Genomic DNA, 9643 nt, shown 5'->3' on the forward strand with positions numbered 1-9643 from the left:
TGTCTCTGCCCTTTGTCCCCTTTATGACCTAGGGCCAGTAACTTAACTTCTCTGTGCCTCAGTTATCTCATTTATGAATTGGGGATTATGAGTGAAAGAACAATGTGGGACATCAACTGTGTCCAACATGATTAGTTTATATCCACCCCAGTGCTTAGTACGGTACCTGGCATATAATTAGCAATTAACGTTACAATAAAACAAACAACAAAAAAACCCCACATATGCATCAAACTGATTCCATTTACAAACATTTCTGCATTCACACCTGTAATAGTAATAATAATGTTGACATTTGTTAAGCGCTTACTATGTGCAAAGCACTGTTCTAAGCGCTTGGGGGGATACAAAGTGATCAGGTTGTCCCACGTGGGGCTCACAGTCTTAATCCCCATTTTACAGATGAGGTAACTGAGGCTCAGAGAAGTTAAGTGACTTGCCCAAGGTCACACAGCAGACATGTGGTGGAGCCGGGATTCGAACCCATGACCTCTGACTCCAAAGCCCGTGCTCTTTCCACTGAGCCACGCTGCTTCGTGTACACACCTGTACACACACAAACACAAGCATACCTCATCATTCATCTAATCCGTTCCTAATGCATCCCTCAGCATATGTCTTCTCCTCCCCTCAACCTCCTCTCATGACAAGCTGTGTCTTCTCACAAGCAAAAAACCCTCACAACCGGCTTGAAGGCTCTCTGTCCTACGACTGCACTTCACCTCCTTTCCATCGTTCATTCATACAATCACATTTTTTGAGCGCTTACTGTGTGCAGAGCAAGGTACTATGCGTTTGACTCAACTCGTATTCTCAGCTCTCAAAGCAACTCTCTAGTTGTTACTCACGATCTACTCTCCCATTTCCATCCTAGTCTGGAACTCCCTCCCTTATCCACTCAACATCAGAGAGAGCACAGGTTTTCTCGAATTCTGAGCACTGCTAAAATCCGCCCCCCCAACCTGCTTCCCCGATATATTTCCCAGCCTTCTAAACCCACTTCAACAAACTCAAACGCGAATCAAATCATTTCTATCCTCATTTAGTAATTTAGTGCAAAAATCATGGGTCCAGGAGTTCTCTTCCTGACTGTGAGCTCCTTACAGGCAGCATACACACCTACCAGTTTTGTTCTATTGTACTCTCCCAAACATAGCTTAGAGGAAGTCAGAGGACTTTGGTTCATGTCCTGGTTCTGTCGCTTTGCTGCTGTGGGACCTTGGGCAAGTCGCTTCACTTCTCTGGGCCTCAGTTTCCTCATCTGTAAAATGGCACGCAATAATTGCATATTCATCTTTCCATTCTTTTTTTTCCTTCTAGAAGGGCCAGGGAATGTGTCTCGTATGGCGTTAACAAGTTGATAGAGCACGGTCCTGGGAGTCAGAAGTCAGAAGGACCTGGGTTCTAATTTCGGCTACACCTCATGTCTGCCATGTGACCATGGGCAAGTCGTTTAAATTCTCTGAGCCTCAGTTACCTCATCTGTAAAATAAGGGTTAAGACTGTGAACCCCATGTGGAACAAGGACTGTATCCAACTTGCTTAACTTGTATCTACCCCAGTTCTTGGGACAGTGCTTGGGACATAGTAAGAGCTTAACAAGTACTACTATTATTATTATTACTCTCTAAGTGCTTAGTACTACTGCCGGAAGCCTCTCTGAGAACACTTGTGGGTGGGTGTCGGGGGAGAGGGGGAGAGCAGTATCCATCCTTCCTCGCCCACATCCTGAGCAGGACCTGTGGGTGACACTGGCCCGAAGGACCCAGAAGAGTCGGGTGATATTGGGTGGGGACGGTTAGGGCCTCACAGCCCACTGACCTGCATTTTACAGAGGAGGAAACTGAGGCCCAGAGAGGCTAAATGACTTGTTCACAGCCACCTGGTAGGCCAGTAGCGGACCTGGGGCTCAGACCCAGGTCTTCTGGCAGCCAGTCCCACACTCTTTCCAATGGACCACGCCACTCCCCAGCGGGTCAGGGCCGTGGATGCCCTGGGGCCTTCCCGTCCATAGAGCTTGCTTCCTTGGGTGGGTGCGGGGGTGCTTCAGAGATGTGGAGGTGGAGGTCAGGTGGCCGGTCTTCTGCCTGCCTCCAATGCACTCTCGCCTTTTCCAGGGTGCGGCCCAATAGGCAGACTCACAAAACTTCTCGTGGGGCGGGGGTGCCCCTGCCGTCTCGGGCACTGGGCCTCAACGGCCTTCTAACCTCCCTTATCAACTCCCTTTACCACCGGGCAGAGCTCCTGCCTGTCCTGGAACTGGTGAATGGGGGCAGCGAGAACGGGAAAGAGGAGAAGCTGAGGGAGAACGGGCATGTCGAGGAGGAGGGGGGGACGGGCAGCCGGCCGACGAGCAGGAGGTTATCGACATCCAGGGCACAGGCTTCACTGTCAAGATCTTCGCGCCAGGGTTCGAGCCTTTTTCTCTACAGGTGTGGAGGGGTGACGGGAAGAGGAGGGCGGCTGGCCTGTGGCGGAGAGGAGAGCCAAAGTGGAGTCAGGGGCGGCAGCCGCAGGCCGAGAGGGCACTCCTCGTCTGAGCTCCAGCCATCACACCACTGCTAAGGAGAGCCCTTCGGCTCAGTCAACCCGGCCTACCCGGGCCTGTGGAGTGAATTCCGGTGGGGAAGACCGGGCTTAACCCCCGAGGGTGATGGCGGCCCGGGGGCAAGGTCTAGACCGCTGGGGCAAGACCCCCTGCCCCAGGCCAACCCAGCCCCTCCCCTCATAGACAAGGGCAAGCTGCTCCTGCTCCTCCTCCTTCCATCCCCGTGGAGGAGAGACCTTGGGGTCAGAGGCTCCGGGGCAAGATGGGAGCGGGCAGAGGGGTCCCCCAGGCCGGACCCTGATTGCTGGCCCTGTTGGCTGCAGTTCTATCCGCAGGCGATGGAGCAGGAGATCCACCAGGTGCTCATGGACCGTGAAGATACCTGCCACCTCACCTGCTTCTCCATGCAGCAGGACGGCAACATCCTAGACAACTTAGCTGAACTCAAGACCAACGAGGGGCTGCAGGAGGGGGCCTCGTTTCGAGTAGTGGAAGGCAAGCCCTCCCCCTCATCCCACCCTGTCCGGGGCCTGGCTCCACACTACGGGGGTGAGAGAAGGGCAGGTCCACGGCGTATAGCTTCAGTCGCAACTAGATCAACCAGGCCTTCAAAAAATACTTTGTTGCCTTTCCGAAGAAAGGGTACAGCGGAGGGCCTCCTCCATCCTGCCCCTGGGCGCAGGGAGCCAACGGCCATGGCCTCGCAACAGCACCCGCTAGAAGGGCTTGACCCCCAAGTGGTCTGACGCGGCCCGCGGCCCACGGCCCAGGCCCTGGGGAGGGGGAAGGGCTTAGCATCGGGACTCCATCCGTTGTCTCCGCACCGGGTGGGGAGGCGGTGGGAGCCGGGGCCCCCGACCAGATGGAGAAACTGAGCCCCAAGATCTGGGCTGGGCTGGGGGACGCTGGGAGCCCGCGGCCTCGGTGAAGGGCCACGGTGGTGAGGAGCGTCCTCGTGCCCTGGGGCTGATGGCTGTGCCCCCTCCCCCTCCGCAACTCTGACTGCAGGGTACAGCGCCACCCCTTCGAGAAGATCGCCATTCCATTCCAGGTGTACAGCTGGACGGCGCCCCAGGCCCAGTACGCCATAGACTGCGTGCAGGCTGAGGATATCTACACCTCGCGGCTGGGCTACGAGGAGCACATCCCCGGACAGGTGCCTGCCTGCTCAACCTCCTGGGCCCCTTCCCCGTGGGGTCAGCAACCAGGCATTCCCAAGGCCTGTCCACCCTCCCTGGCCTGTCACTCTGACTCCAGGTTGAAGGGGGCAGGTCCCGGACCCAGCCCTGTCTGAGGGAGTGGCTGTGGGGGTTTGGGTGGAGCAGTGTCTGCCCTCCCCACCTCCCTGGCCTGGAGCCCTGGAAGAGTCGTGACGTCGCCCCTCTGAAACCCAGCGAGGCCAAGGTGAGGTGCAGGCTGGACCCTGCAGAGAGATGGCCCCCTGACCCTCGCCTTCCCACCCCTCTCCCACCCACAAGACGCGGAATTGAAAGGAGGAGCTGCCCCGGCGACTCTCTCCCTGAGCCAAGCCCCTGCCCCCTCCAGGTGAAACAGTGGCCTCACGATGTCAGCCACCCAGGGGGCCATGGTGGTGATCGACGGGATCGTGGTGGCCATCAACCCCAGCGTGGAGACCGAGATGCAGATGTTCCTCTAGAACAACATCTTCTTCAGCCTGGACTTCGATGGGCGCAACCACTACAAGGACTTAGGGGGCGATACGGCCGCCTACACCGCCCCCAGCCACGACCTGAATGGCATGCGCACGTACAACGTGGTGAACGTGGAGGGCCTGTACACGCTGGCAACCGTGGGGCTGGACTACCTCGACTACTTAGTGCACACAATAAGCTCTCAATAAATATGTTTCGAGATCAATTGATTGATAGTAAATTATATTGTGTCTACTTAGCCCAGTAGGCAGGAAAATTCTTGAGAGCGGGGAATACAACCTTTCTCACTATTTGTCTTCTCATAACATTTGGGAAGAACTCTTACAGGGAGGAATTGCTAAGAGTGCCAGTTGCGGTCCAAAGCTGGTCACACTCTCTCAGCCCTGCCTGTCATTTAGCCTCTGCAAGGAATTCTGGGATCCACTGAAAGCCAAATTGATTGTCCACAGTGCTGAAACTGTGCTGGAGCACGGTAGCCCGGCTGGTGGTTGACATCTGTAGCAAGGTTTGAGGAAGAAGGACTAGAGGCATGTGATGCTTGGGGGTTACTGAAATGGAAAACACTTCCCCTCCTGCTAGCACCCCTGCACCGCTGGGGGCCGCGGCCCTGGTCCGAACCCGAACGTAGGGCCCCAAACTAGCTCCATCTCTTCCATCCTCATCCTCGTGCCCCGCACTTCTCCATCCTACTCATCCCCGGTCACTCTCACCGGGGCAACGTGTGGCTGGTCGCTGACCTGTGCAGGACTGGGATGATCCCCTCTATCCCCTCATACCCTTGGGTTCGGTTAGCCAGGAAGGAACTGAGAGGAGCCCTCGATCCCTCTCTGTTCCCCCTCAGACCCCGAGAAGCTCTCCAGACAGCCCTCATCCCTGTACATAAACCAGGAGCTGCTACGAGGGGTATCCCTGGAGGATGACTCGGGGACCTGCCGAGGGACCTCAGGGCCTGGACAAGCCAAGTACCATCTGGTCACATGGTTTTTGAGGCTTCTGGGAGACAAGGACTGTGAGCCCAATGTTGGGTAGGGACTGTCTCAATATGTTGCCAATTTGTACTTCCCAAGCGCTTAGTACAGTGCTCTGCACATAGTAAGTGCTCAATAAATACGATTTATGATGATGATATCAAGGGCACGTCCCTGCAGAATTAGCGATCATGTCGGACCTCGGGGTTCCCGTAGAAAAAGCGACATCTGCATCCCAGTGTCCCAACGGATCCAGTTTTTAACGACTGTCTTTAGCCATTGTGAATGGTTTCACCTTTGTCTAATTCATAACCTGAAACACTCAATCTGTCAGTCAAGCAGCCAGCTGTAACTTTTTCTTATGGCCTTTTTGAAGCACTTACTATATATCAGGCACTATACTAAGGGCTGGAGAAGTTACAGAGTCCATGTCCCCTGTAGGGCTCACATCTCAATCCGCATTTTACAGATGAGGGACCTGAGGCACGGAGAAGTTAAACGACCTTGCCCAATGTCACACAGCAGACATGTAGTGGAACCGTGATCGTAACTCATGTCCTTTTGAATCCCTGGTCCCTGCTCTACCCATTAGTCAACGCTGCTTCTTCTGACTTGTCCTGATTGCAAATCCGTTGAAGGTCTGTTCATACTGACTATATAAACTGTACTCTTGAATCAAGCTTTCATCCACTTTCTCATCTTTCCCTTCTCTCCTTCCTCCTCTACATAATTTATTCTGTGTCTACCTCCCGCATTCGATCATATTCTCCTAGAGAGGAGAAACAAGGCAATTTTATCTCTTTTCAACTCTCCTGAGACCTTACTACTCTGCTTCGCACTCAGGATGTGGTCAATAAATACCATTGATAGTACTAATAGTAATAATTATGGTCTTTGTTAAGCGCTATGTGTCAAGCACTGTTCTAAGTGCTGGATTAGGTACAAGGTAATCATGTTGGACACAGTCCCTGTTCACAGTCTCAATCCCCATTTTACAGATGAGATAACCGAAGCACAGAGAAGTGAAGTGACTTGCCCCAGGTCATATGGCAGTCAAGTAGCTGAACGGGGATTGGAACCTACGAACTCTGACTCCTAAGTCTGTGCTCTGGATGGAAGGATGGATGGTTGGATGGATGGACGGATGGATGGATGGATGGACGGACGGACGGATGGATGGATGGATGGATGGATGGATGGATGGATGGATGGACGGTCAACTAATGGTTGGAAGGAAGGATGGAAGGAAGGAAGGGAAGACTGAAGTGAGAGGACGGATTTGACAAGACAGGTGAAACTGCAGTCATCCTCTCTTCCCTTTTCCCATACCACCTCCCATTTTCCAACTTTCATTCCCATACCCAGAGTCACGCTATATTTTCATGGACATTACTAATAATATCACTATTGTATTTATTAAGAGGTTGCATGCCTATATTATTCCACCTGCTGGAGTAGAAACAAAAGAATCAGCTCAGACACAATTCCTGTCACACAGGGGCTCAATGTGTAAGAGTACGAGAGATCCTAGGGATGTTAAGACACTGCCACCAGGTCACAAAACAAGCCAGTAACAGAGCTGGCATCAGAACTCAAGTCTCAATCAATCAATCATATTTATTGAGCACTTACTCTGGACCCAGCAATGTACTAAGCACTTTGAAAAGCTCAGTGTAATAGAGTTGGTAGACACGCTCCCTGCCCACAATGATCTTACAGTCTAGAACGATTCCCAATACTTTAGGCCATGATAAAATTTTTTAAAAATTGTGGCATTCAAGTACTTGCTATGTGCCAAGCACATATTCTAAGCACTGTGTTAGATACAAGGTAATCAGCTTTTCCCACAGTCTTAATTACCATTTTACAGATGAGGTAACGGAGGCACAGAGAAGTTAAGTGGCTCGTCCAAAGTCACACAGAAGACAAGTGGCAGAGCAGGGATTAGAAATCGTCCCCAAAATGGATTTACTGTACTAAGCATTTGGGAGAGTTCAGTTCATCAGTGTTGCTAAACACATTCCCTGCCCACAGTGATCTTACAGTCTACAGGGACTCCCCTTCCTTCAGGCTGTGATGCCTCCCCAAAACTGGATTGTCCACCCTACTTAGCAACCTCCCTCCCAGACCTTGACAGTTTATCATCGTCCAGCGTTTTCTGTGAACCCAGTAGGACAGCTAAGTTTCTGGTTAGTTCCAAGGGCAGTTCGTTGGTTAAGTGGTGGTGTGATATTATTTGCACAAGGTAGGATGTTTTTTTTTCATATAGCAGAGGCTGAGTGACATTTTTAGTATCCTGCCTATGGCGGCCTTATGTCCCTGTTCCTCAGGCTGTAGATGAGGGGGTTCAGGGCCGGTGGCACTACCGTGCAGAACACGGACACCAGCTGGTCTACGATCAAGGAGGAGTCTGAGGATGGCTTGATGTAGACAAATGCACCTGCAGAGAGGAAAACAATGACAACGACAAGGTGAAGCAGGCAGGTGGAGAAGGCTTTGACTCGGATCTCAGTGGCCGGCACTTTCAGCATGGCCCGGGAAATGTTGACATACAGGACGCTCAATCAATCAATCAATCGTATTTATTCAGCGCTTACTGTGTGCAGAGCACTGTACTAAGAGCTTGGGAAGTACAAGTTGGCAACATAAAGAGACGGTCCCTACGCAACAGTGGGTTCACAGTCTAGAAGGGGGAGATAAAGAACAAAGCAAAACATATTAACAAAATAAAATAAATAGAATAGATATGTACTAGTAAAATAAATAAATAGAGTATTAAATACGTACAAACATAAATAAAAATATGCAGGTGCTGTGGGGAAGGGAAGGAGGTAAGGCGGGGGGGATGGAGAATGAGACGATTATGAGAATGAAGTGGACGATGCATGACGTTACCCCGTAGCTGACTTTCACATCGACAGCGACGTGATCCTTGGAGCAAGTGATCTTCAGAAGGGAGGGGACGTCACAGAAAAACTGATGGACGATGTTGGACCCACAGAACTACAGGGAGAAGGTCGGAGTTGAAAATAAGAAACCAATCAAGTCTCCACTGAGGGACGAGGCGGCGGCCATGTTCCCACAGGCCGCTGTGTTAATCACGACCTCGTAGCTCAGGGGGAGGCAGATGGTGGCCTAGCGGTCATAGGACAGGGCCGTGAGGACCAAAAGATCTGAGCAGGCATACCAGACCACAGAGAAGACCTGAGCGGCGTGGCCCAGGAGGGAGATGGATCTACGGTCAGTCAGGGGGTTGTGGATGGATTTGGGGACGGTGATGGAGATGAAGCAGAGGTCGAGGACGGACAGGTTCTTAAGGAAGAAGTACATGGGGGTTTGAAGGTGTCGGTCAAAGGCAGTGACAGCGACGATGAAGAGATTCCCCGTCAGGGACGCCAGGTAGACCAGGAGGTAGTGCCGTCTACAGTGACAGGATAGTCAGGGTGAGGAAAGGGTTTTGGAGGGAAGATAAGGAGTTTTAGATGGTGGGCAGACATCCAGATGGATATGTTCTGAAGGCAGGAGGAGATACGAGACTGGAGGGAGGGGGAGAGAGTAGGGGCAGAGATGTAGATTTGGGTGTCATCAGCGTAGAGATGAGAGTTGATGCCGTGGCAGCGAATGAGTTCACCAAGGCAGTGAGTGTAGATAGAGAACGGAAGGGGACCAAGAAATGACCCTTGAGGAACAGCTACAGTAAGGGGATGGGAGGGGGAGGAGGAGCCCTCAGAGGAGAATGAGAATGACCGATTAGACAGATAAGAGGAGAACCAGGAGAGGACGGAGTCTGTGAAGCCAATGTTGGATAGCATATTGAGGTTACGTGGGTTATCCACAGTGGTGACGACAGCTGAGAGGTCTCGGAGGATTAGGATACAGTAGAAGCAGTTGGATTTGGCAAGAAGGAGGTCATTCGTGACCTTTGAGAGGGCAGTTTCTGTGGACTGTAGGGGACAGAAGCTAGATTGGAGAGGGTCAAGGAGAGAGTTAGCATTGAGGAAACTTTCCCGGAAATGCCATCCTTCCCGTCTCACAAGCCCGCAACCTTGGTTTCATCCTCGAATCCGCTCTCTCGTTCACCCAACGCATCCAGTCCGTCACCAAAACCTGCCGGTCTCACCTCCACAACATCGCCAAGATCCGCCCATTCCTCTCCTTCCAAACTGCTACCTGGTTCAATCTCTCATCCTATCCCGACTGGATTACTGCATCAGCCTTCTCTCTGACCTCCCAACGTCTAGTCTCTCCCCGATTCAGTCTACACTTCACTCTGCTTCCCGGATTATTTTTGTAGGGAAACGCTCTGCGCATGTTACTCCCCTCCTCAAAAATCTCCAGTGGTTGCCTGTAAACCTACGAATCAAGCAAAAACTCCTCGCTCTCGGCTTCAAAGCTCTCCATCACCTCTCCCCCTCCTTCCTCACCTCCCTTCTCTCCTTCTACAGACCAGCCCG

This window comes from Tachyglossus aculeatus, chromosome 3 (assembly GCF_015852505.1).
Source record: "Tachyglossus aculeatus isolate mTacAcu1 chromosome 3, mTacAcu1.pri, whole genome shotgun sequence".
Classification (NCBI taxonomy): domain Eukaryota; kingdom Metazoa; phylum Chordata; class Mammalia; order Monotremata; family Tachyglossidae; genus Tachyglossus; species Tachyglossus aculeatus.